Raw genomic sequence first — 12,597 nt, 5'->3', positions numbered from 1 at the left:
GATCAAAGAGGCACTTAGTATCCCCACTCAACCAAATGCAAGAAATTTATATAAAATCTCAATTATACAGACTTAGATAAAGATATGTTCCATATTAGTTTGTTACATATACAACCCTCCTAACTAACAGTGATTATCAAGGCAAGCATTGAGCAAAGTTGAGCTTCTTGGAAATGCTTAGTGACCAATATTCCGATGCAATTTTATCACCTAGCTGGGGAAAGATGTGACTATGAGTTACATTCAATGTTTTTATGCTTCTGAAATGGAAACACCAAATCAGAAAGTGATTTTCCTTATGGAGATTGCATTTGCTTTTAATTATTTGCCCTCCAGAAACATAAAGAATAGTATCACACAAGATAGAGAGATCAAAATATTTATTCTTAAATGTATAAACAAATAAAGTTATCAGTGAAAACACCCAACTTTTTTGACCTACCATCCATTATAAAACAAAAGAATCTTAATAGACCTGACATGCAGATAGCTTTGAATAATCTGGAGATAATTTGAGTAATAAAGTTACAATGCAGCCCCTCAAACCTGAAAAAGAATCAAATAGGTCTTGAGAGTTCAGAAACTCAAATGAAACCAGCCACTAGTCTCTGCTACATCTGAATCTGACTGTACCTTATAGGAAATAAAATAAATAAGTTTAAACATGTTTCTTTTTTTGTTTTTAAATCATACAGAGAATATATTCGAGTGATTGACACTTTGCACCCCTTATGTTTGGGCGCTTTTTCGATTTGGTCTCAAACTATTTTTTTTGGCAGTTTGCACCCGTAAGTTTAAAAGGCGCTTCAGTTTGCACCCCCTTGACTGGTCTCCGTTTATTTGACTGTTAACTTTAACAGAGCCAGGGGTAAAAGGGTAAATTCACTCGTTTTTACCCCAAAATCATATCTACCATGCAGATGTTGAAACAGAGCAGCGCCTGGCAATAAATTTGAGCCCACAGAACAATTACAAAGCATAAAAAGCAATTACTTGTACTAAATAACATCTAATTTCATCAACAATAACATTAACATAAAAGCAAATATAGAATATCTTCAAAAAGAAGACTGAACATCTGCAAAGTTGATAGATAAAAGCTGTTCCAAAGTACCACAGAATCTTACAGAACATGGGACCAAATAGAGTAAATAGTAGTTGCAACATTAAGTTCAAATCAACCACCAACTGAACCAAAAACAGATCTGAGAAGATAAATGCTTGCATAAATGTCTACACAAAAACAGTTGGCTGAAGATATGTGTGACAGTCCAGGAATCCGGGGGCCTGGATTCTGACGTCACCACACAAAAACCCATTTTTAAACACTTTTGAAAACCTGCAATATATTTTTTTATAAAGATAATAAAATCCATAGAATTTAAAACTTGAAATTCAAACTTGAAAGCCATAATAAAAGATTTGAAAGACGTTAAATAAATGATTTGAAAGAGAAAATCTTCACCCCCAAAACAACAGGATCGCTTCCAGGTTACAGTATTGAAATTAGAATCCACCACTAATATTACACAACATTTCTTACCAAATCAAATCATCTTCGATATGAAGAATCACTGTCAACCTACTCCAGCCATGACTTACATTTGAATCTTCATAGCATAACCCTAGCTAGCCCCAACCTTAGCAACTTTCCTGATCACTCCTGATTACTGGATCCTCAACTCTGTCTCCTCGCCTAGCATTAGCCTTATCCACATTCTCAATCAATCATCTCATCTTTCAGCCTTTCTGAAATGGTTAGAAAGGAATAGCAAGGGTGAGCAACAATGCTCAGCAAGTAATAATAAACAATGATAGTTCTGAAATGATATAATAGAAGTTCACGAGTTCAAGATATAAGAGGATTCAACCTGAGTTCATGAGTTCATGGTATTGTATAGAATGATTTACAATACCTTGCAGCATTTAAACTGAGAAATTCAATCTTTCCAAAGAATTATTGAATTGGACTATCACATTTTAATTAAAACCAAGGTTAGGCAGCTGATCAGTTCCGCACTAACCCCGAGCAGGCCCCGCCATGCTCTATCACTGGATCCAAGGCACTCATTGGCCTAACATGACCACGAATCTGGTCCACAGGTTTATATAAAAACAATAATCCAATTCTCTAATTCAATTCAAGAAGCCAATATAAATTAACAGAACATCATCATAAATATCATCAACAACAGAATAATTCCAATTCAAACTTTGATAACAATCTATTCATAAATCATGATCCATCATTTCATAAATCACAGTTCAGGAAATCCTCAACTATTCAGTATCCTCCATTATCGGCTAAGCAACTGAATTTAGCCTGCTAAACCAGCATGACAATGGCGGGTTGAATAATCAAGAAGATCCCAATTCATTCAAAGCTCTAACTATCACTGAGCAACACATGCTTCAATGACAATCTGAACTTCGAATTAATTTGTAAAGCGAAAATTCTTTAGAAACTTGAAGATTAGAAAGAATGGGTCAGAATACTCGCACTTTCGAACATTGAAAAGAAAGGTATGAATACTTGAAACATATACCAAAGGAATGGATCAGAATAATTGCAATATATCCAAGAGAAAGGTTTAGGATACTTGCAACACATATAGAAAAGAATGGATCAGAATATGCAATATATCCAAAAGCAAGGTGTAGGATACTTGCCTTAAATCTGACTCCAGTCTCACATCTCAATCTCATCTTTCCACTTTCACACTCTATGCATATCATAGTCTCTAGACCATCTCTGGCTATACTCTATCTACCGTACATCTTCGCTTCCTCGGTTCATCCCTTATTCGCTTTGCAACACCATTTGACTTTCTGAACGTCTTCGAACGTACACGCCTCGTCCAAATCCTTAACGAGAATAAGATAATAATATAATCACTAATCAATTTATTGCATATACATATCACGTATATCGATACCCACTTCTATACCCCTTTAAACTTATCACATATCACTTAACACGTAATCATGCTTTGACTCTACCATATAGTCTAATCATATTCCAAATAACATATTATCAATTAAAGATTATATAAATCTTATCGAAAATTCGACATCGTCTCGTCTATTTATTAGACTATCCACATGTTATCCTATCTCCATCAACAATCAACCAACCAAATCCAATCACTATACTCCATATGTCCTTATCCAGTATCAGTCAAGTCATGATACTATGTCATTCAAATCATTTATCATGTATATAATATCAAGAATAAACATATATATCACGTAATCATCAATTAATAGCAATCAAATAACATATAATCACATTGTGCACATTTCACAACAATTATTCACATTCTCGACTCAATCATATTATTATGTCATATCAAACTAGACTTTATAAGCTTCTGTCTCTCTTTCGTTTCACTCGATTCCGGTTTACGGATTAAAAGATACATCCAAAACCGTTTTCTGACTCCGCTCTCAACATATAATACCTTACACCGATAGCAAACAACACATTACACATCAAGTCTCCCGTCCCCATTTGATGTCAAATCAATTCCTGGGTTTAAAATAATTTTTCGGGAATTTTCTGGAATTTTTAAACATTTTTCGGAATTAAAATCGATAAAAGAATCACTTTTCGGATAAATAATCAAGTCCCAAATACTTGAAATTGGACTTGAAATCATTCATAACCAATTATCGAGCCTTGAATATAATTTGGAAAAATATTTTAAAGCTCGAAACTATTTTTCAGAATTTTTAAATAAAAAAGGATAATTAAATCCAAATAATTAATCAATTAAAATCAATTAATAATTAATTAAATTAATTAATCAATTAATATTTAAATTAATTGACCAATTAAAATAATTAATTACTAATTAAAATTAATTAATAAACTAATTTAGATTTATTTTTGAATAAAGAAATAATTAAAAACTATTTTTGAAAATTAAAAACATTTTTAAAATGAAAAGGTTTTTATTGTAAAGTTTGAAAACTTTTGTATGCTGGTGTAAACTGCAAAATTTCAAAGTTTCAGGGGCAGAAACGCAAACTTTGAAACCACAGTACTGAGACTTCACCACCTTCATAACTTTGGGTACTAAACTGTAAATATCACCGCCGGCCACCTCTGACTTGCCGGAAACGGTGCTACGTTGGTCGGGAAGCCACCAAACTCTCCAGATTCATAGCACACACAACCAGGAACTCGTTTCAACAATTATAATCATCAAACAACGCGAGGATAGGCCGGATTTCGGATAAGAAACTCGCCGGCGACGGCGAGCTTCAACCTTTCGATCCGGCCACTTCCGTGCTTCTCCACACTCAAAAATCACCCCTACAGATTCCTCTCCCCATACTCTACACAACTACATCATCTGATTATACCCAGATTCATCAGATCAATTTGCCGGCGAAAAAAACTCAAATATTCCGGCGAACTCCTCAAGAACACCAAGAACATGAATTCCGAAACTTAAACCTCCTTTTCAACATGTTATTGAACTCAGTTTTTGACATATAATATACCAAAACGACGAGAAAAACATGCTCTACATCATAGAATCATCAAAACAATTAAACAATCACGTTTACAAAAATTCATCATTTAAATCATATAAATTCGAATTTTGAAAAATAAATATAAAATCACCTGACAAATCTGCACATAAACGGATGATTGTACCAGATTCTACGCGTCGAGAGCTTCGTTTTGACTATTCATACGCCTCCATCGGATTCCAATAACACCTCCAAATCCTCATTTGATTATGAAGAACACGAAGAACATACTTCGGTTTCTCTCGGTATTCGTGCAGAGAAACTGGTGAAATGATTTACGGTTGAAAATCAGCTATAGAAAAGTCTATTTATATTTACAAATAATTGGTACCCCTTTGGATCGTTTATGACATGAAAATACGTATTTAATAGCTTTATATTAATAAAGCGGGGTCCAATCGGTACCGGTTTTCGAGATAATCATCAAAACGGGGTGTTTTAAATCAATCATTAGTATGCGGGTCCCATTTGCAATTATTACAAGATAAGAATTAATATAATAATCAAAATATCTAGTTTCACGCTTATCGAGACAAACTGGATAATTATCAACAATTAAAATACCCGAAAAACTCCGCCGGACCGACTCCGGGGAAAACCGTACTCCGGATCGAAAAAGTCAAAACACGAAAAATGTCCGGAATATTCAAATTAGGCTAAAGGTGAGTTTTGTTGAAACTTCCGGAAAGAAAATTTGCTACCTCGTTACGAGTGAACGGTTTTACGGAAGTCAAATAATTAATAAGTAAATATAAATATACGCAATTAAATCCGTAAATCGATTATAAAATCATCTAACATTCCATAAATCGATATGAAAATATCCAAATAAACTATATTTTCTCCTGAGCATATAGAAATTGAAATCTCGCGAATACGAACATATACGAGCATTCAGCTCAATAAACTAGATAACACAAAATTCACAAAAATTCATATATTAATCATATAATACTCATAATTAACCATAATTAATTAACCAACAAATCCACCAATACCACTTAATCACATAACACATATATTCACATAATATCCATACAGAATTTTCAAAACAATATATGAAAATCAGTTTTGAAAGTACAATTATTTATCAATAACACAATAACCCGGGATTTAAATATAAAACCTTGAAAACTCATTAAACTGCAATAAAATATTAAATCTTATTCCCTTCTTTGAAGAAAATCACTTTTAATACTAATAAAAATATTTTTAAAAATCCGGGTCATTACAATCTACCCTCCTTATAGGGATTCCGTCCTCGGAATCAGAGAAAAGAAGGAGGACGCATAATTTGTAAAATCCATATCAATCCACATAACAAGTATAATCACATAAAACTTTCACATAATCAATTCACTTTTCAACTAAAGTCAACAATAATATTTAGACAAATAGATTTATAATAATCAAATCTAAATTTAATAATATGGGATATTACATTCTACCCCCCTTATAAGGATTCCGCCCTCGGAATCCGCAAAGAGAACTCAAACGTATCACTTTGAAGATTCCACCATACACTTCGTAATAACGTATCATCATTCACCTTTGATCGGCCTTGGCATACCTTTAGCTTTAATGGAAAAAGGAACATCAAACTTTCGCGATTGCAAAATTCATTTCCCAAGAATCGATCTTTGGGAATTTTCGAATAGAACGAGGTGTTTTCAAAATAGGTCACATTGGAATATAAGAGTGACTGGGAGATCAATACGATCAAATGAACTTAATGTTGCGTGTCCACAGTAGACACTACTAAAGGTTGTTAACCTTCTTGTAATCACAACACACACAAGTGATGGCGTCCCATCCAACTCCTATCACACAGACAGGTATACCTTGTGTCCCCTATACATAGGGTTGTTCATCCCAATCAAATTGAAGAAATGTTAAGGAATATCAGAGAATATCAAGGAATATCAACAATATCAAAGAACACTAAGGGATATCAAGGAAGATGAAAGGGTATCAAGGAATGTCAAGAAATGTCAAACAATATCAAGGAACATCACTATCTCTTCACAACAAACCTTTATCACACATCTTTGCTTTCCAACTCATACCAATAATCAATATCAATGTCATCTTAGAATTTGAGAAATTGAAGATCTCATTTATCAAAACTTTTGTAGAAAAGATATCATGATAATATCTCACTGATGAGAAAACAATCAAAAGAATCTTTAGTTGAAGAGAGGTATTGCCAAGGTCTTCTCAGATTCCGACTCTACTTCAATAAATCATTGTACGATATATGTCTTCTTTTCAACGTTCTTGATGATCAATCGATTTGACTCGTATTAGCCTCGTAAGATGTCATCGTAGACGTTATCGTCCGTAATAACTCTGGTCCATGTAGTTTACATTCTTCTACTTTATCCCAGTTGCCTTTGAAATCCATAGCACAAACGCGTAACGTATCTTCGATTGTCTGGATCATCAACCTGTGGGTTATGGGCCCACCTTGATGCCATTTGAAATCCCGATTAGCTCGAAGCGTTGTCGTCGAGGACTAACGTTCTAACTTACTCGTAGACATCATCTCTAATAACTGGACTCAATTCCACGTACTCTCTATCATTCACTTCTCACCTATCAACCTCTATCTACCAATCTCTCCTTCTAATCCAATACAACTCATACTCTACACTTACTCTTCATATCTTCACTCAAAACAATATACATCTTCCAAATATCTGACATGGTCAACATACTATGAACCATGCATTTATATCATCCTTAAATCAATACAATAATCCAATTTCAAATATGCAGTATAGTCAGAATACTCTGAACTCTGCATTTTCACCATTCTCAACTCAGTCATTCACTATCAAACTCTTCTATCTAGGTCTAATCTTGACCTTTCACACAATTCATCATCTCAATTAGTCAACATAGTAGAAATCCTATGTCTAACTTAGGAATCAAAATCTCTCTAAACTTATACACTCAACTTGATCGTCTAACCAGATTCTATACCTCTATCATATCTCTAGACTATTTCTAAATAATCTCACCATACCTCTATGTGAGGTTACACCACATTCTTCTCTAGAAAACTTATAACTATGATCTATATTCTAATTTCAAATACTTATAACCTGTTGCTCTGATACCAACTGTGACAGTCCAGGAATCCGGGGGCCTGGATTCTGACGTCACCACACAAAAACCCATTTTTAAACACTTTTGAAAACCTGCAATATATTTTTTTATAAAGATAATAAAATCCATAGAATTTAAAACTTGAAATTCAAACTTGAAAGCCATAATAAAAGATTTGAAAGACGTTAAATAAATGATTTGAAAGAGAAAATCTTCACCCCCAAAACAACAGGATCGCTTCCAGGTTACAGTATTGAAATTAGAATCCACCACTAATATTACACAACATTTCTTACCAAATCAAATCATCTTCGATATGAAGAATCACTGTCAACCTACTCCAGCCATGACTTACATTTGAATCTTCATAGCATAACCCTAGCTAGCCCCAACCTTAGCAACTTTCCTGATCACTCCTGATTACTGGATCCTCAACTCTGTCTCCTCGCCTAGCATTAGCCTTATCCACATTCTCAATCAATCATCTCATCTTTCAGCCTTTCTGAAATGGTTAGAAAGGAATAGCAAGGGTGAGCAACAATGCTCAGCAAGTAATAATAAACAATGATAGTTCTGAAATGATATAATAGAAGTTCACGAGTTCAAGATATAAGAGGATTCAACCTGAGTTCATGAGTTCATGGTATTGTATAGAATGATTTACAATACCTTGCAGCATTTAAACTGAGAAATTCAATCTTTCCAAAGAATTATTGAATTGGACTATCACATTTTAATTAAAACCAAGGTTAGGCAGCTGATCAGTTCCGCACTAACCCCGAGCAGGCCCCGCCATGCTCTATCACTGGATCCAAGGCACTCATTGGCCTAACATGACCACGAATCTGGTCCACAGGTTTATATAAAAACAATAATCCAATTCTCTAATTCAATTCAAGAAGCCAATATAAATTAACAGAACATCATCATAAATATCATCAACAACAGAATAATTCCAATTCAAACTTTGATAACAATCTATTCATAAATCATGATCCATCATTTCATAAATCACAGTTCAGGAAATCCTCAACTATTCAGTATCCTCCATTATCGGCTAAGCAACTGAATTTAGCCTGCTAAACCAGCATGACAATGGCGGGTTGAATAATCAAGAAGATCCCAATTCATTCAAAGCTCTAACTATCACTGAGCAACACATGCTTCAATGACAATCTGAACTTCGAATTAATTTGTAAAGCGAAAATTCTTTAGAAACTTGAAGATTAGAAAGAATGGGTCAGAATACTCGCACTTTCGAACATTGAAAAGAAAGGTATGAATACTTGAAACATATACCAAAGGAATGGATCAGAATAATTGCAATATATCCAAGAGAAAGGTTTAGGATACTTGCAACACATATAGAAAAGAATGGATCAGAATATGCAATATATCCAAAAGCAAGGTGTAGGATACTTGCCTTAAATCTGACTCCAGTCTCACATCTCAATCTCATCTTTCCACTTTCACACTCTATGCATATCATAGTCTCTAGACCATATCTGGCTATACTCTATCTACCGTACATCTTCGCTTCCTCGGTTCATCCCTTATTCGCTTTGCAACACCATTTGACTTTCTGAACGTCTTCGAACGTACACGCCTCGTCCAAATCCTTAACGAGAATAAGATAATAATATAATCACTAATCAATTTATTGCATATACATATCACGTATATCGATACCCACTTCTATACCCCTTTAAACTTATCACATATCACTTAACACGTAATCATGCTTTGACTCTACCATATAGTCTAATCATATTCCAAATAACATATTATCAATTAAAGATTATATAAATCTTATCGAAAATTCGACATCGTCTCGTCTATTTATTAGACTATCCACATGTTATCCTATCTCCATCAACAATCAACCAACCAAATCCAATCACTATACTCCATATGTCCTTATCCAGTATCAGTCAAGTCATGATACTATGTCATTCAAATCATTTATCATGTATATAATATCAAGAATAAACATATATATCACGTAATCATCAATTAATAGCAATCAAATAACATATAATCACATTGTGCACATTTCACAACAATTATTCACATTCTCGACTCAATCATATTATTATGTCATATCAAACTAGACTTTATAAGCTTCTGTCTCTCTTTCGTTTCACTCGATTCCGGTTTACGGATTAAAAGATACATCCAAAACCGTTTTCTGACTCCGCTCTCAACATATAATACCTTACACCGATAGCAAACAACACATTACACATCAAGTCTCCCGTCCCCATTTGATGTCAAATCAATTCCTGGGTTTAAAATAATTTTTCGGGAATTTTCTGGAATTTTTAAACATTTTTCGGAATTAAAATCGATAAAAGAATCACTTTTCGGATAAATAATCAAGTCCCAAATACTTGAAATTGGACTTGAAATCATTCATAACCAATTATCGAGCCTTGAATATAATTTGGAAAAATATTTTAAAGCTCGAAACTATTTTTCAGAATTTTTAAATAAAAAAGGATAATTAAATCCAAATAATTAATCAATTAAAATCAATTAATAATTAATTAAATTAATTAATCAATTAATATTTAAATTAATTGACCAATTAAAATAATTAATTACTAATTAAAATTAATTAATAAACTAATTTAGATTTATTTTTGAATAAAGAAATAATTAAAAACTATTTTTGAAAATTAAAAACATTTTTAAAATGAAAAGGTTTTTATTGTAAAGTTTGAAAACTTTTGTATGCTGGTGTAAACTGCAAAATTTCAAAGTTTCAGGGGCAGAAACGCAAACTTTGAAACCACAGTACTGAGACTTCACCACCTTCATAACTTTGGGTACTAAACTGTAAATATCACCGCCGGCCACCTCTGACTTGCCGGAAACGGTGCTACGTTGGTCGGGAAGCCACCAAACTCTCCAGATTCATAGCACACACAACCAGGAACTCGTTTCAACAATTATAATCATCAAACAACGCGAGGATAGGCCGGATTTCGGATAAGAAACTCGCCGGCGACGGCGAGCTTCAACCTTTCGATCCGGCCACTTCCGTGCTTCTCCACACTCAAAAATCACCCCTACAGATTCCTCTCCCCATACTCTACACAACTACATCATCTGATTATACCCAGATTCATCAGATCAATTTGCCGGCGAAAAAAACTCAAATATTCCGGCGAACTCCTCAAGAACACCAAGAACATGAATTCCGAAACTTAAACCTCCTTTTCAACATGTTATTGAACTCAGTTTTTGACATATAATATACCAAAACGACGAGAAAAACATGCTCTACATCATAGAATCATCAAAACAATTAAACAATCACGTTTACAAAAATTCATCATTTAAATCATATAAATTCGAATTTTGAAAAATAAATATAAAATCACCTGACAAATCTGCACATAAACGGATGATTGTACCAGATTCTACGCGTCGAGAGCTTCGTTTTGACTATTCATACGCCTCCATCGGATTCCAATAACACCTCCAAATCCTCATTTGATTATGAAGAACACGAAGAACATACTTCGGTTTCTCTCGGTATTCGTGCAGAGAAACTGGTGAAATGATTTACGGTTGAAAATCAGCTATAGAAAAGTCTATTTATATTTACAAATAATTGGTACCCCTTTGGATCGTTTATGACATGAAAATACGTATTTAATAGCTTTATATTAATAAAGCGGGGTCCAATCGGTACCGGTTTTCGAGATAATCATCAAAACGGGGTGTTTTAAATCAATCATTAGTATGCGGGTCCCATTTGCAATTATTACAAGATAAGAATTAATATAATAATCAAAATATCTAGTTTCACGCTTATCGAGACAAACTGGATAATTATCAACAATTAAAATACCCGAAAAACTCCGCCGGACCGACTCCGGGGAAAACCGTACTCCGGATCGAAAAAGTCAAAACACGAAAAATGTCCGGAATATTCAAATTAGGCTAAAGGTGAGTTTTGTTGAAACTTCCGGAAAGAAAATTTGCTACCTCGTTACGAGTGAACGGTTTTACGGAAGTCAAATAATTAATAAGTAAATATAAATATACGCAATTAAATCCGTAAATCGATTATAAAATCATCTAACATTCCATAAATCGATATGAAAATATCCAAATAAACTATATTTTCTCCTGAGCATATAGAAATTGAAATCTCGCGAATACGAACATATACGAGCATTCAGCTCAATAAACTAGATAACACAAAATTCACAAAAATTCATATATTAATCATATAATACTCATAATTAACCATAATTAATTAACCAACAAATCCACCAATACCACTTAATCACATAACACATATATTCACATAATATCCATACAGAATTTTCAAAACAATATATGAAAATCAGTTTTGAAAGTACAATTATTTATCAATAACACAATAACCCGGGATTTAAATATAAAACCTTGAAAACTCATTAAACTGCAATAAAATATTAAATCTTATTCCCTTCTTTGAAGAAAATCACTTTTAATACTAATAAAAATATTTTTAAAAATCCGGGTCATTACAATCTACCCTCCTTATAGGGATTCCGTCCTCGGAATCAGAGAAAAGAAGGAGGACGCATAATTTGTAAAATCCATATCAATCCACATAACAAGTATAATCACATAAAACTTTCACATAATCAATTCACTTTTCAACTAAAGTCAACAATAATATTTAGACAAATAGATTTATAATAATCAAATCTAAATTTAATAATATGGGATATTACAATATGGGTGGCAACAATGACCAAAAAGAAGGTCCCTCACAGTTCATGCTTTGTTCTTGCCCTTGCTATTTTTCCTTGCCTGGACTGCAGCTTGCAAATTCTTCAATGAAGTAAACTTTTGCCCCTCTACTGGCTGCACATCTAATGGAGTTTTAGGAGCTGATCTACCTGGAGCTTTGAAGGGTCTGATAATACCCCCATGAGAAGC

The 12,597-nt window shown here is 33.5% G+C and overlaps 1 long non-coding RNA gene across 3 annotated transcripts; it reads right to left on the bottom strand.

Annotated features, from left to right (window-relative positions):
- Window positions 1-1,414: 1,414 nt before the first annotated feature.
- LOC135147851 (uncharacterized) lies at window positions 1,415-12,383 on the bottom strand. Of its 3 annotated transcripts, none has more exons than XR_010285762.1 (3): window positions 11,040-12,383; window positions 4,634-9,271; window positions 1,415-2,865 (listed from the first exon to the last, which is right to left on the bottom strand). It is a non-coding gene; the product is annotated as an uncharacterized LOC135147851 (long non-coding RNA). The 3 variants fall into 3 exon arrangements; XR_010285763.1 differs by having other exon boundaries at window positions 1,415-1,749; XR_010285764.1 differs by having other exon boundaries at window positions 4,634-8,155.
- Between the last annotated feature and the right edge of the window lie 214 nt (window positions 12,384-12,597).

Source organism: Daucus carota, chromosome 7 (assembly GCF_001625215.2).
Source record: "Daucus carota subsp. sativus chromosome 7, DH1 v3.0, whole genome shotgun sequence".
Lineage (NCBI taxonomy): Eukaryota > Viridiplantae > Streptophyta > Magnoliopsida > Apiales > Apiaceae > Daucus > Daucus carota.
This window is presented reverse-complemented; position numbering and strand designations above follow the sequence as displayed.